The sequence below is a fragment of the Macaca nemestrina genome, chromosome 6 (genome assembly GCF_043159975.1).
Source record: "Macaca nemestrina isolate mMacNem1 chromosome 6, mMacNem.hap1, whole genome shotgun sequence".
Taxonomy (NCBI): domain Eukaryota; kingdom Metazoa; phylum Chordata; class Mammalia; order Primates; family Cercopithecidae; genus Macaca; species Macaca nemestrina.
The window spans coordinates 59825616-59842555 of record NC_092130.1 but is presented as its reverse complement, the minus strand read 5'-3'; the positions used below and the strand labels follow the sequence as shown (position 1 = coordinate 59842555).

Sequence of the window (16940 nt, the reverse complement as noted above, 5' to 3'; positions counted from 1 at the left end):
CAGGGAAGGCGACCCGGGCTGCTGGCAGCTTTGGGGCTAAGGAGGGGGATCTGGGACTTTCTCACTTTCTCAGTTCCTGAAGCATCCCCTGCTCTCCTCCGAATGTCGTTCCCAGTAACTCTGGGCCTTCCTGACACCCTGCCTCTCTTTTCTTCCTTCCACCCTGTCGCCACTTGGCACTGAACCCGAGGAGCAGGACGCGCAGGAGAGTGTGTGTGTGGCCGGGGTCTTGCCACTGGCGTCGTGGCTCTCTGCAACTGGGACTGCTTCGGTTCTTCCCCCCTTTTCCTCTATCTCACTTATGTTCAGCCCTACTCCCGCCCGCCCCTAGCCCCAGGTGATCCAGATGGAAAGAAGCAGGGAAGGTGTCAGGGTTGAGGCTGCGTAACTCAGGCGGCGGCTCCGGGCGGGGGCGGGGGCGGGGGCCGGGCTGGGAGGGGTGGGGTCTCCCGAGCCAGGCTGGCTGCGGGCGGCGTAGCGGAGCTGGTGGCAGAGTCCCAGCGCGCCGCTCACTACTGAATGGGCTCCTGGTGCGGTTCTCGGTGAGGGAGTCCGTAGCTCCGCTTGCGTGAGAGCTAAGACTGGAACTTCGAAGGTGGTGGTGGCTGCAGCGGGAAAAGAAGGGGTGGGGCGCAGTCTAGGTCCAAAATTGTAATCCTGTTTCTGAAGCCAAGGGGGAGGAGACTGAGGGTTGTTTGGATGACTGGCCTCTAGAGATTAACCTCCTGTATTCAATTTCCAAACCAAATTTCAAGAGCCCCGTCGTCTTCCTTCCCTCCCCCCATTACCTCTATGAACTGAACTCCGCATTTGTTACCTAATATAAGTCTGTTAAAATGGGCCATTCGTCGCCAGGGTTAAGTTTGCCAATGGCAAATGTCGTTCCTGTAGGTTACTCCACAGACAGAACATAATTACTACTGAGGTCCTGAGAGTGGCTGTTAATATAGATTCAGGGATAAAACTTGTTCGTGTTTTCAGGGTTTCTCTAGGATTATTGCTTCACAACTGGTTGACAGATGGTGGGGTTATGCATTGAAATTCAATTCTAAAAATGCTGTCCCTTTCTTTGTTATTCTTTTATATGACATCTTTGGCAGACTGTGTTTTCATCTGAAACAGTATGGCGTTTTAAAAAATGAAATTGGGCATATTCCTTTCGGCAGAATTGTGCTTAATAATTGGTAAGGTTTCTATGGGGAATGTAGAAAACCTACAGCGGCACAGAAACGTATTTACTGTTATCATAAGGCTGAGACTAAAAGAAAGGTAGTTAAGCAGAATTCTGCACCTGTGAGCCATACTTCCTTATGTTATAATGCCAGTCCACTCACTTTTTTTGCACAGAATAAATGACAAGAAACTACACATGGCCCTGGTTTTACTTTGCATCATTATTTATGGACATTTAGAGATCAAGTAGATCTGTAGTGAAATCTTCAACCTCCCTGTGGTTATTGGGTAGAATCACAAAAATGTAAATCAGGAAATCTGTTGATACCACTTTCTGTGTCTTCATTACTGAAGATTTTTTAAGGTGAAAAAAAAAAGGTTGTTTATAAGAGGAATAGAAAGCAGAGATAATGTACAACCCAGTAGATGAAAATATATAACAGATCTAGAGATACAATTTTGACTCAACATTTTGGAATATTTGTTTGCCTTAAGGATCTGTTTGAGTAAAAATCTCACCATGAAACTGAAATTTATGACTGATAAATAATGTGATGTGATTGTTGATTACTTTTGTGGGGTATCATCATCCTAGATTTGCACAAGGAAGTGTACCTACTATGGCCAAATCCCAAAACATTGGCTATTCATATAATACGAAGGAAAGTATTTTGAGAACAAAGTATTTATAGGGCATGTTTAACCTATGACATCTTGCAGTTGTCCAGCATGTATCTTTTTAGGATAATCCTGCATATGTGAGTGAACATGTCTTTGGTATAGTTTTGGATAAAGAAATAACAAAACTTCGTATATTACAAAGCTTGTTGGTTTCTGTAAATGAATGTTGCTATTCATCAGCTGTCATATTCAATATTCTGGCAGCTTAAAATGAGTACGTGTTAAATATACACTGCTATATTTAGAATTCTAACTCCTTTATTGGCAATGCTATGCTTTTAGACCATAATATATTTTAATATAAATTATCGGTGAGTTCTTCTTAACTTGGGACAGAAATTAAAAAAGTAGTTATGACTGTATCACTATGTCAGTCATCACATAGTATTTGTTTCTTCTTTCTGCTTTCAAAAAATATCTAGTTAAAATGCAATCTTCTTTAATTCTGTTCTTTGTTTTTGCATAATTTCTGCACCAACAATATTAAACTTTGGTTTGAGGTTATTTTGATATTGCTTTTCTTCATAGAAGTTCTCTGGGCTTAAGTCATCTGAAAACTCAGGTAGTAGAATAGATTCAAACATAATAGTAGTTGCTTGAAACACTTTAATAAATAGTGACAAAACTCCAGTCTGCTCAGCAAGATGAGTTGTTATTTTGGGTATCTGTTTTATGATTATTTCGTTCTAATTGCTTAATCATTTATAATTGGATTATATATTAGAAGCAGAGGAACAGGCTTTCTAGAAAGTCCAAGAGCAGCCTTATTCTACTGTCAGAATTTAGTAAAATCTCAAACAATTTGACTTTTCAGAAATAATATGGGTCCTTTAGTTTTCTATGCAATTAATTTATTGGAAAAGCCTTAAATATAATTCAGTATACTTATTGAGCACCTACCATGCTCAAAGTACTAATACCACCTTTTTAATTGCCACCAAGATGAATAAAGCATCGTTTCTGGTCTCAGTGAGCTCCAAAGGTTAGGTAGGGATATATTTATCCTGTCTTTCAACCTCAGCGCTATCAAAAGGCATTGTGGCCTTTAGTGGCCACTCTCACTGCAGGCTTGGGGAAATCGAGAATTGAGAATAAGAATGAGTATATGTTGATTTATAAAATGATACATGCTGCATACTTAGTAGTATGGCAAGTCTTTGATGAAGAAAGAAGCTTAAAAAGATTAAAATATATGAATTTTGAGAAATTTGCAGGTGATTTAGTTTGTCATGATTAACATGAATGGATCAATACCATATACAGGAGATAACATGTTCAAATGTTGTAACTAAATATTGAAGATTTCCATTAAAGGTGAGTCTTTTGGAGAAATGGAGAGTTAAAAAGGAAGATTTTGAATTCTTCTTTTTCTTAATGTAAATTAGGTTTTAAGAGATAGTCAGAAGGTAAAAGGAAATAGGTTTGGACTACATGAGTAATCCACGTTGCATTTTTCTACACATTGAAAAAAAAAATAAAAAGAAAATAGTAGTGAAACTCTAGAGTTTTAGGGATAAAATTAACCATAACTGGTAGAGTAGGTGTGAGTGATACTTTTTCACTATGAAATGTAGAAACAAGGCAATTGCTTTTTAAAATATTTCTGAAATAATCTAATGCCTTTGAGTAGCAATATGCCTGTTCTTTTATGAAGATCTCACTGGTAAACTGTTTTGCATTAAATTCAGGTATTAATATGGGATCACATATCTTACTGGTCACAGTGACACTGGAATCTCTAATAATCAGCCTTTTATCTGGAAACAAAATTAATTGCAGCTTTAGCGGGATTCTCTTCTAGTTTAGACTTGTTATAACCTTGAGCTTTTCTTGTAGTGTTTATTTTTATGATTTGAAGCAACAAAGCTACTATATGAGTTGAAAAAACATTTATATATATAATTTCTTGAGAGGCTCTCTGAGTAGACATGACTCTAACGGAGGAACAAGTTAAAATAAGTTGTTTTGTTGTTGCCTTAGAATCACTCAGTGACTGGATCTCCATTGATGAGAAGTATGTCAGCATTGTTGCCATGGACTGGAAAGCACCCATAATTTGTCTTATAGTGGCATAAACTGAAATAAATTTAAGTTGAATTTTGAAAAATTCGAAACCCATAGGAAACAGTCTGATTTGAACTGATGAAAACAGAATTAACAATTATCTGAAAAATATTTTCACTTTTAAATGTTCCCTCTTTTAATGTCTTAACCACTTGATATTCTATAGTTTGTTGTTCTGGAAAGTCCTACTGAGTATTTTTTGGTTAATGAGCCCATGCATAAAAAATTCATTACAAGAAAAAATTATAGAGAATAATCTTGGAAGTATTTTCTTTTTGTTTGAGACAGAGTCTTGCCCTGTCACTTAGCTTGTAGTGCAGTGATAGAGATCTTGGCTCACTGCAGCCTCCATCTCTTAGGCTGAAGGAGTCTTACCAGCTCAGCCTTCTGAGTAGCTGGGACTACAGGCATGCGCCACCATGCCTGGCTAATTTTTAATTTTTTTTTTTTGGTGGAGATGGTATCTTGCTATGTTCCCCAGGCTGGTCTTTAACACCTGTCTTGAAGTCATCCTCCTGCTTAGGCCTCCCAAAGTGCTTAAATTATAGGCATGAACCACCATGTCCACCCCAAAGTATTTTCCAGGTTCTAAAGTTGTGAATAAATAGAATTTAGTAGTTCTTTTAATTGTAGCAATAGTCATACTTTTATTACTTTATACAACAGTCTACCTCCCCAAATTGTAGTATATTTACCAAATGCTAAAATGCTCTAAAATTTTTCTTTACTTAGACATGATGGCCTAGCATGTTACCAAAAATAATTTTGAGAACATAAACATAGCCAGTAATCATCCATCATTGTCTATTTCCAATGAGTTAAAACATTCAACACTTAGAGGATTAGCTGATAAGAAATTCAAGCAGCCTTAAAGTAATAGACAATGTGTTTCAGGAAATAGTGAAGTCATAGATAATAAAGCCCGTCTAATAGGTTTCATTATTACCTGAATTATGTTATTTTCACCCTTGCTTCTCTGAGGATCTCAGGTACTTAAATCTAAATATAGAAAAAGAGATAGAAATGCAAGTTGGAGCAAAACGTATTTTCCCAAACTATAGAACTTTCCTTCTGTAGAATAGTTTATGAAAAATTTCAGGGTCAATTTTTGAGAATTCGCGTAATAAAATTCCAGTAGGTCGCTGATGCAACTCTGATTGAAATATACATAACTGACATCAAGCTGCAAATACAAAATTAACAAACAACAAAGGGCACTATTAAAAAAATCAAATTTATTTTTTCTGATGTTAGGAGCAGTACATGAATATTATAGAAAGTTTACAAAAATCTAAAGAAATATAAAAGAGAAAATAAAAATTATCTGTAGTACCACGTAAAAATAGATATACTAAGCATTTTGTTATATTTCCTTTTAGTCTTTTTGTATGCATATTTTAACATAGATGAAGTTATACAAAGTTATAGATTATAAACAATGACATTTTCTACTTTCTTGAATAATATAGATCATAACTATTACACAGATTTGCTGTAAGTTACTTCATACTTCTCTTAATGTTGGATAGTCTATTTATTTCCAGCTTTTCATGGTTATTAAATATCACTAGAAAGAGGAGTTTTGGCAATATGAATAGCTAACAGAGGTCTTACTCTCTGCCAGGTACTCTTCTCAGTGCCTTTATCTATATTAAATTATCTAATTCTCACAACAGATAGATGAGGAAGTTACTAATATTGCCGATTTTACAGATAAGAAATCTGAGGTCTGAGATATTAAGTCATTTGCCCAACTCACTTGACTTGTAAGTGGAGAAGTGAAGTTTCATTGCCAGATAGCTTGGTGTCAGAGAACAGCATTGACCACCAAGCTCTATCACGTTTCCTAATTGTTTTTAAACATTTTCTTAGAAGTCAAAGATCTAAAAGCTTTATAATTCTCAATTCATGTTGCCAAACTGTCTTCCAGGGAGTTTTCACAAATTTTTGCTTGCAGCAGCAGTATATATGTGGACACTGTTTCTTAAATTGGGAGTGAAGCTAATAAACCATTTCGTTATTTCATTAAGGCTTGCTGTAGTTTATTAACTTCATGGTAACAGTCATTGTTTTTGTGGGTTGCAGAAAACAGTATTGAGACAAAATTAATACTGAGTAAATTAGACCTTGCAATTTAAAATTTGCGAATAAAGAGGTGCTGTGATTAATTACCTTTAGTTTATTCAACAAAAATGTTGATAAGAATATTACATAGCTGTTTAATATTCTGGCTGAGAAAATAAAGGAACAACTAGTATGGAAGCTTGTTGATATCTACCATTGTATATAATTGTTTCAAATGAATAAAAATAATTTGGAATGTATTATTCTCTTGTTGCTGTTAAATTACCTTAGAAGAGAGACAGTATCCTTAAATTTTCTGAGACGTTTGGGGTTTGACAGTTTTCTTGTTTTCTGCTATGACTGAAGAATTAGAGAATCTTGTTGAATTCTTTACTAGGAGCAACATTGTTGAACTGGCTAATGATGTCATATGTTTATTATAATTTGATTTCTTGTATTAACTTTAGTGCTGTCGATTATAAACCACCTCCTCTCTCCCACATATAAGGAGTATAAGAAATGGCCTTATTCTAAAATTGTTTTCTTTTCCAGTATATTATGAATAGAAATGTTTATTGTGTTAAAAGTTAGTGTTCATTTGGAGAATGACTCTGAATTAAGTTTCCCACAGGAACTGGGAACCCAAAGCCAGCAGTAATTCGTCTTTAAACAAGAACCAGAAAGTAGCATTAACTGAAATGAGAAAATAAAGACATATCTAATATTCAAATCAAAGTAGACTCACAAGGTAGTCTGTCAGCTCAGGACAAATGTTGTCTTGCTTATATGGGGTAAGCTATTTATTTATTTAGAAAGGAAAGACACGAGGATTCCAAAGGATTTAAACTCCCAGACCCCACTTTCAGACAAGAAATATTAACATTGTTAGGACTGAATTTATATTCATAATCTTTGTTTTCTCTCTTTCTACTTTGCAAATGGTACTTCAGATTGGTGTTTGAGATAAATGTTTACTTGCAGAATAATTGAAATTTGGCAAATTACATACTTATGCTCAATGAAACAGTTATGATGTTTAGGACACTATAAATAGATTTTCAGCTACAGATAACATATGTCATCCTTGTCTGGAAAAAGCAAATTTGATGATTTCTGACAGGTTCTTTCTCTAGTACCACACAAATGGTAACAGATATATTGGTCTGCATATACCCCTTTCATAATATCACATCTTATCTCAAGATTTCAAACTGTATGTTTATATGAGAGAAAAACATTGGGTTAAAAAATATCAGTCAAATCAATTGCCTTCTAGCATCAGTGGTTGTTAATATTCCCCCTACCCCCATATCACAAACCCCTTCAAAAGAAGGAAAAAAAGTTGGGATTATTTCTTCTGGAACAAAATGTCACACAAATGTGGTTCCTGCGCATGTTCAGAGAATCTTGGGTGGGTGGGATGACTCAGGTAAAGAGACAAAACAAGTGGTTGATTGCCATTTTATTTTTTAGAAGTTTTAGCTAATTGTTTGAGGTTCAGCTCCATAATTTTCAGAATTAAAAGTCATGGCTCTACAAAAAGAAAAAAAAGAAATACTGATGGATGTGGTTTGATGTTTTTTATGTAGGGGAAAATAATGAGTGGTGTATCAACAGTTTATTTCTCTTAGAATGTGATGTCAGTGTGAAAATAGATAGTATATTTATAATTCACTACTTTGCAAAAATTGTAGGATGTTGTGTGTCTAAAGGTTAACTCTCTCATTTGGTTGTTTCTTATGATGTGTGCCATAGTATATCAGTAAATAGATGGACAAAAAGTTTTCAGAACTCAATGTAAATTAAGCATATTCTCTTCTTAAAACTGATTCCAGAACAGCATTTTTCTTTATTTTATTATTTTCCTGTGTGACATTAACATGAATTATGAAAGACATATTGAATTATTGATATGTGTAAGTCACTATGCTAAAGAAAGTAAAAGATGCAAATATGAATAAGCTTAGTGATCTGCCCTTGAAGTAACTATTTTCTGTTTACTTCTGACGACAGTGATAACACTGTAGGCTGACTATTATTAATTGAGATAACTTTGTAATTTTAAAGCCCAAATATCAGAGATATATTTATGTTTATTCAATTATATATATATATAAAATAAAGTATAAATTTGGTTGTCTATTGCACTGATCGATGTTTTTGATAAATGTTTGGGGTTATCTTTTTTTTAATAGGAGAATTTTAGTCTGTGTTACTCAGTAAGGTAGCATAGTATAGAAGGGTGAGAGCGCAAACTTTGAAGTCAGACTGCTTTTTTTTCAAATTGCTCTGCTGTGCAATATTGAGCACATTATTTAATTTCTGCTTTCATTTTCTCCTTAGCGTGGCGATAGTGACAATGTTACGTGCAGTATAAATTGGTTACAAAGATTAAATGAGTTCTTTGTAGAACGTTTAGAATAGTTCCGATGCATAAAGCAAGCATTGTATGTGTATCTGTCGTTATTATTATTATTTGAATTTGTTTGAGCCCCTTTATTCATTTATTCAACAAGCAGTGTTTAACACCTACTGTATACCAGGCACTGTTCTAGTTTCTAGGGATATAGTGGGGAACAAAACAGACAAAATTCCTTCATGGAGTTTACGTAGTGGATGGTAAGGGCATGGGGAAGATAGGTCAGTAAAATAAACACCAGTTTACATCAAATATTAGAAGGTGTTCGATCTTATGAAGTAATGAAAGATTATAATGGGATAAACAGTGATGAGGAGGAAGTGCAATTTTAAATAGGATTGTCCAGAATAAGCCTCAGTGAGAAAGCGGCATGGCGGCACTGGGGGGAAGGCTTGAAGGCAAAGGAGCAAGCAGTAAGGAAATCTAGGGGAGCATTTTCCCAAGTAGGAAACAGCAGCCCCAGGGGCCTTATAGTGGGCAAATTTTCCATGCATTTGCAGCAGAACAAGGGGCCAGGGTGGCAGGAGAGGAGGAGCAGGGCAAGAGTAGCAGTGGTAAGGTCAGATGGATATGGGGGACATGTCTAAGGATTTTGACTCTTCCTTGGACTAAAATGGGACTTTTGAGCAGAGAGGTGACTAAATCTGTTATACTTCCATCTTTTTACCTTTAATCTCTGGCTCAGGGTTTCTCCAACTCTGCACTGTTGACGTATTGAGTGAATAATTCTTTGTTGGGGGGATTGTCCTGTGCATTGTAGGATGGTTGGCAGCATCTACAACTAGATGCCAGTAGCAACCAAAAATTTTGATGTGACCATGGAAAATGTTTCTAGATGATGCCAAATGTCCTCTTTCCACTTTGCAGTCATAGCACTAGGAACCCAAAGGGCTACTTTGAGAACTACTGCTCTTGCTCTTCCATCTTATTCCATATTACTTAATACTGCTTTTGCTACCTGCCTTTTTCTTTCTTTATGCCTATCCATCAAGCATTGAGACTTCATGTCTCTTTCATGTCTTGTATTTGCTATCTTTTTAAAATACCGTTATTTGTATTTTTCTTTACATTTACCTCATTCTTTTTTCCTTAATTCAACCTACTTTAAAAATATGCCTTCCAATTTCCATCCACCACTTCAATTTTCTTGCTTTCCATTTTTTTCACAATGAAATAAAAGTTAAATTGATAATTTGTAAGGGATTTGGGTAAATATGTGTGTTTTAGGATTGGGGAGAAAAAAGGAGAAACTCAGAAGGAATGAAGGGAGCAGTCGAGGCTGAGCTGTTTGTCTTCTTGCCAGGTAGTTTGTGAGTGAGATCAGAGGCAACCTTGATTAGTGGAAGGACTTTTGTCTCATCCATCAATTAGTCTTATGCCGCTTCTGCCGTTTTCATTTCTGTAGACAGAAGAGAATTTAGAATGGTTTCACTGCTGTCTAGTAGGGGACAAATTACAGATGATGATGATACTGATGACTGACAACTGTTAAATGCTCACTGTGTACCAGGGACTCTTGTGAGTTAACTACTTTAATCCTCATAGCCACCCTTTGAGGTACCTGTAATTATTCTATAGGTGAGGAAGCACAGACAGAGAGGTTAACTAAGAGCAAGTGTTGGAGTTGATCTCTTGATATTTCGCCCTTTAAGCCGAAGTCCATGACCTGCTTCCCAATTCCTGGCAGCCACACAGTCGCTCTGCTATTTTTCAGTCTTCTAACTTCAACATGATTTCTTTTTACTCTTTTTCATCTTCTGCTTTCTTTAAATCATGTCTCTTTTTCCTTTCTTGTTTTTCTCCTTTCTTCTCAACTTTCTGTCTTCCTTTTTTTCTTCTGTTTTTCTGCCGTTTGCTTCCTTAACTTCTTTGAAATCCATACCTTATTTACTCATTAAAATTTTTTTTGACACTTTGGGAGGCAGAGGTAGGAGGATTGCTTGAGGCCAGGAGTTCAAGACCAGCTTAGGCAACAGAGCAAGACCCTGTTTCTGTAAGAAATGAAAAATAAGCTGGATGCTGTAGTACGTGCCTATAGTCCCAGCTACTCTGGAGCCTGAGGTGGGAGGATCGCTTGAGCCCAGGAGTTCAAGGTTCCAGTGAACTGTGACCATGCTCCTGCATTCAAGCCTGGGTGACAGAGAAAGATTCTGCCTCAAAAAATAAAAATAAAAATAAACCCAGAAAAATATTTCTTTTATTGCCTACTGTATGCAGGGTACTGGGCTAGTCCATATGGATAAAATAGTCAGCAAAACATATGTAGCCCCTGCCATCTTGGAACTTATATTTTAGTAGAGAGACACTATTCAAATAACAATATAAATAATATTTGTGGTAGAGTATTAAGGGTTATAAAAGAAAATTACAAGATGCAACAAGAGTATATAATCCTTGTTAAGTCTTGTTGATTCTTGCTGAGAAGGGGATTTTGATTAGCTGCTTTCTTTCCCACTGCCACCTCTCTAATCCGTATGCTGTTAATTTCATGGATGGTATTTTAATAGCCCTAGAGCTCATTTATCTGCCTTTTGTTCTCCTCTGCCAGTTCATTCTCTAAACACTGCCAGATTAATCTAATGTGCTGCTTTCTTTGGGCCAGTCCCCTGCTTAAAAGATCACACACTATCTCCTATTACTTAAAATGTCAAATGACCAAACTCAGCCTTCCAGCCTGACATCCAATGGTCCAGTCTTTCTAATTTGGCATTATCTCTGTCTTTCCTTCAGTGAGTAACACAGAGACCATCCCAGACAATCTTGACATTATCACAATATTTTACCCAAGTTGATATCTGTACCCCTTATGTTTATAATTACTACCCCACTATCTTGGATTTGCTTATGTCACTTCAAAGTTATTCCCTGTTTGTGCATTATTTTACGATCTAGTAATCTTTCTCTCTCTGTTGATTACTAACTATATAACCTTCAAGAAAACATTTTGAAAGTCTCACTGTTATTATCTGATCAGGAACTTGAACTTGAAAATTCAATTCCATGTAATACTTATTAAGTACCAAAAGCCAATCGTTCTACTTGTATGTGAGAGCCCATTATCTCCCATTTACTCAAGAACATCATGAATAATCTTCCCCTATCTCTCATATACCATCATTGTTTTCTCTGTCCCCTAAATGATTCCTATCAGCATACAAATGAAACAAGTATTAAAACCCTTTCTTAAGCCCTCTTCCCCTAAAAATTACCATCTGATTTCTTAGTTCTTCTTTAAAAAATAAAAATTTTAAAAGAAGTGAAAGAGTTCTCTGTACTTGCTGTCACCTGTTTTCTCCTGTTCTTTCCTAAATCCACTCCAGTCAGATCTATACTCTCACTACCATACCAAAACTGCCTCTATCAAGGTTGTCAGTGACTCCATGTTATTTAATCCAATAGTCAACCCTCAGGCCTAATCTAGCAGCAGTTGACAGTCTCTTTAATAATCTTTCTTCACTTAGCTTGAAGAATTACCGTTTCATTTCACTGATTTTTCTTTTTGTTACCTTCACTTATTCCTCCTCTAGGATGTCTAAACCGAAATTTTCGTTCTTTAAAAAAGTACTCTTCTTGATATTTTATTCAGCCTTGTGGATAAATTCCATGTATATGTCTATGATTCCCAGCCCAAACCTTTTTTCTGAACTTGTGTAGCCAGCAGTCTACTCCCTATCTCTGCTTGGCTAAGAGACACCTTAATTTTGCCACGTAGCAAACTGAACCCAGATCTCCTCCCTCCTGCAAAGCCTAATCCCATGCAGTTCTTCCCTCGTCAGTTGGTGTCATCTCCATCCTTTACACCTGGGAGTCATTATTAATTCCTCTTTCTCTCATGCGTTATGTTTAATTCACTAGAAAGCCTAGTTAGCCCCATCTTCAAAATGTTTCCAGAATCTGACCAATTTTTATCTCTTTCATTGTTACCATCCTGGTCCAAGCCACACATTATTTCTCACTTTGATTGCTACAATAGTCTCCTGACTATTCTCCTTCTCCTTCGCTCTCTTAAACCTTTCTCAGCATTATCAGTAAGGGTAAAGTTAGACCATGTTACTCTTTTCAGATCCTTGTAGCAGTTTCTCGTTTTACTCAAAGTCAGAGCACTTACTGTGTCTGTGAGGCCTTGCACAGTGGTCCTCCTTTCCTTGTTATGGTTCTAATGTCCTCCCCTATTTACTACTTTCTCTGTGGCTCTCCTTACTTCAGGCGCAGTTGCAGTTGTCGGCTGTTACAGGAACAGATGCGCTAAGCACATTTTCATGCCTAAATCCCCACCTGAGCAAACACTCACCTCACTCAAACTTTGCTCCAGTGGCATCACACCGCAAACTGTTCGGGCAACTACACATGTTGTTGTATGCTGCCACATTTCCTGTTTTTCTTTCCTTTTTTCTTAATAATTGTCAGCGTTTCATATACTGAACAAGTTATTTCTCATATTTATTATTGTTTCCTGCTTCCAGCTTCTGAAGGTCAGTGACGTATTTTTGTTCTCTTTTTGTATTTCAAGTTCCTAGAGCAGTGGCTGGCATGTAGTAGATGCTCATTAAATGAATTAATAAATTACCGATCTCTTTCAACTCTAAACTCATCCTTCTGAAGTTCTCAAGGATCAAACTATTACCTTTTTCTTTCTACTGCAATCCAGTATTTGCAGAGAAGGAACAAGGAATAGATATTTATTAGATATTTCATATGGATTATTTATCTTCTTGCCCATTATATATGTTGGTAGTTTTTGGATTGGCTGAAGGGAGCTCTTGTTTCTCCTACTTTGATTCCATAATCTACTAGTTCATTAAACTCATCCCATTCCCATTCAACTCAACCCATGTCCTTATTTTTTGGAATAGACAAAGGATCTCTCAGCAACAGCTAGTACTCTGAATGCTTACTGTGTGTCACAGTTTTGAGTTTTTAAAAAAATATTAGCTCATGAAGTCCTTACCCCTCTCATCTCCCAACCAGTGGCTCCCACGTTGTCCCTCCTATGTAGAAATTTTGGAGACATTGTGTCTATGTAAACCCTAAATGTGGCCTGGAATCTCAGGATTTCATCTTCAGACCAAAGTCTGACCCTGATTTAGGAGTGCCCATTTTTCTCTTTTGCCTAGGAATGTAATTTTAAACTCTTTGAAGTACTTAGAATTGTATATTCTAAATCAGACGTAATTCTACTTTCTTCTAATAGAATATATAAACTAAAATGGGGAGAAAGTATGTCTACTTTTTACAACCTTCTTTGTTTTTCTGCTTCTTGAATATCGTGCATTTTTCTTGCCTTTAGACATTACCAATTTTAAATTAACTGGAAAATGACATTTAAAAATGGATATTGGATACTGTTTAAATAAGTTTTAAGCATTCTACTTATGTGCTTTAGAAATAAGCAAGCAGATTGGTAAGACCTAATGCAATTTAAAACACCGAGAAACTAGGTAATATCACTTTGGCTTCTTTTTCTTCTCTTTTATATACTCCCTCTAGTGTTCAAAAATATGGGTACTTACAATCAGCCTATTCAGATACGAAATAAAGTACTACAGTCGTTAAGGTAGAAAGAGGGCTTTCCTAACCTAATATTGTTTGGAGATTATACTATCAAGTTACTGAACTTTCAGTATATTGTATACGAACACATGCTGTCTTTCCTTGCTTGTGGGGATTGAGTCATGCGAGGCCTTTTCATATACATTTTCAATCTGTCCACTTCAGTCAGGGAGACTATTGGACCTCTGTCTTTAAAGACCATACTATGTTGCAAACTCTCCCTCAGTTTTTATAACTGAAGTCCAGGTTTTAGTTGTGCAATCTGAATATGACATAAACCTCCCAGCATGCTAAATTTATGCAAAGAAAGAAATACTATGTACTGGAATAACCACTACTGGATTATTTTGAACACAGAAATTAAATAATCTAATGAGATCATTTTGCTTTAATATATTAAAATGTTATTTAAATATATTAATTTCAAACTGCTTTAACAAATCACCAAGAAATCCCTAGGAACAACAAATCAGAGAAAAAATATATACTATTGTCATTTAATATAGAATATTAATTGTTGCTAGCACATGTAAAGAAGAAGATAACTTTAAATTGTAAAAGTAACTTATTGCTGTTTACTGATTTTTTAAAATCAGGGACTAGTATTTGAATTAAGTTATTCTAAACTGACATCTGATAGTATTCAAATTTGTTTGATGCCCTGTAGTTTTTAAGTAACTTTGATACCTACTAGTTCAGTTAGTCATCGTTAGGCAAAGTAAAAAACATAGGATAAGTTACTTCCAATAATTTTCTGAGACATTGTTTCATAAGCTGTATTCACTTATGGAAGTACTTTATGTTATAATGATTAATTCATTTTAAAATAAAATCCAAAACTAGACATTCACCCTGTAACATTTTTTAGGGAAATTTATACTTGATACTGAAACCTTATTCATAACAGGCTGCATTGTATGCCCTTGGGGAAACTAGCATTTGCTAAAATACAGAATAATATGGCACAGCATGAATGTTTATGATTGTTTCATTAATCATAGACAGTATGCACCAAAATATCCAAGAGTTTAACATCTGCTTCCTAACGTTACTAATACTCATAATGTCCAATGAATTCCAATACTCACCAATAACCTCTTAGTTCTGTAGCTCAGGTAACCTAAGATTTACTTTGCATGAATACTGGATTAGCCAATAACATTTCTAGGATTTTATTTTTTGTAGGGAGGGAGATAGTTATCAGGAAAACATCCAAGACAATTTTTGCTCATAATGTTTTTCTTTTTGTGATTTCACTAAAAAGTGAAGTCATACTTAGTATACTGACAATGTAGTATTATCTAATGGAGTTAACTCCTGTAGTATATAGATTAGCTGTTGCTTAGATTTGAAATATTTCTAACCATATTATGTTCTTTTTGGTTTCTGATAATGTGTCTGCAAACTGATGAAGAAGAGATTTAATGAAAAAACACTGGCACCTGAACAGATGCAGAGAGCAAGGAAAAACAGGGAATGAAGAATATATTTAAGTCTTGTTTTGTATAAACAAGATACTATTGTTAAAATATTTAATGAACCTGCAGATAGGCCATTATTTACTAAGCTGATACAAGATGATGATTGTCTTAAATTGTGAGGAAAGTAAACCAGTTAAGTATTTTTTTATTAAGAAACTTTGATTTCCTATGCAATTATAATATTAAATGTTCTTTTTTCACTCTGTGCTAACAGTAAATAGATGAGGTCTGACTCACTTCATGTCTTCAGAAGTCTTCTTTTAAACCACACTAATCAAATTAGCATTGACTTGAAGTATTTTTCAATATAAAGTACATGGCAGGCAATACTTTGGCCCATCTAATTCCCTTTGATATTTGTGAATTTTCAGATTAAACACAGCTACTTTATAAATGTTTTAAAATATATCTTATTTCATTTTATTTCTTTTTGGAGATGAAGTCCCACTCTGTTGTCCAGGATGGAGTGCAATGGCGTGATCTGGGCTCACTGCGACCTCTGCTTCCCAGGTTCAGGCGATTCTCCTGCCTCAGCTTCCTGAGTAGCTGGAATTACAGGCATGCACCACTGTGCCTGGCTAATTTTTGTATTTTTAGTAGAGATGGGGTTTCACTGTGTTGCCCAGGCTGGTCTTGAACTCTTGAGCTCAAGCATTCCACCTGCCTTAGCCTCCCAAAGTGCTGGGATTACAGGTGTGAACCACCATGCCCGGCCCTTTTTAAAATATATCATTGCCAATGTTGTTTCCACTATTAGTATAGGAAAGGAATTTAACATACATGTATTGTATGCATAATAAAATTATGGAAGTCTTTGGAAGAGCTTCTGTTTTTTGAAAAATAATACTGTATTATTTTAATAACATTCCTTTTAATTGTAGAAAGCAGATTACATTAATCAATACAGTGGAATATGTTCGATTAACATGGCTAGAAATATAATTTAAAAATAAGATGTTTCTGCAAATTTAAGAGAAATTTTCTGACTAAAGTGGTGCTTCATGTACTGTGTCACAGAAACAGAATTTGGTTAGTGATAAAATTTTAAATTGTAGCAGTTTTGTGAAATTTGTTTCAATTTGCCTAGAATAATTTTCTGTTTCAAAATAAATTTTGAAATCGTTTAATGGTTATATTCAATTAGGTTTCCATTACACGAGAGAACCAAGAAGTATCTAACTTGATTTGGTCACAATCTGTCACTCTAAAGGGCAATTGACTAATGGTTCTTTTTAATTGTTGTTATGAGTGCCATAATTTTAATGTGTCTTTAGATGAACTTTAGCATGGGAGCAGAAATTGCGTATGTTATCTAATACAAAGAATGAAACATTTGTCACCTTTTTAAAAAATGAGCTTGTTGCCCACTGGACATTTTCTTTCTTTTTTTAAAAAAAATTTCAATTTTTATTTTAGATTTGGGGGTACATTTACAGGTTTTCAACATGGGTATATTGTGTGATGCTGAGGTTTGGAGTACAGTTGATCCCTTCACTCAGGTAGTGAGC

At 35.5% G+C, this 16940-nt stretch overlaps 1 protein-coding gene across 6 annotated transcripts in view; it reads left to right on the top strand.

Annotated features, from left to right (window-relative positions):
- Nucleotides 1-16940, top strand: part of LOC105500037 (proline rich 16) — a 317629-nt gene that overhangs the window by 891 nt on the left and 299798 nt on the right. The window lies entirely within an intron of this gene.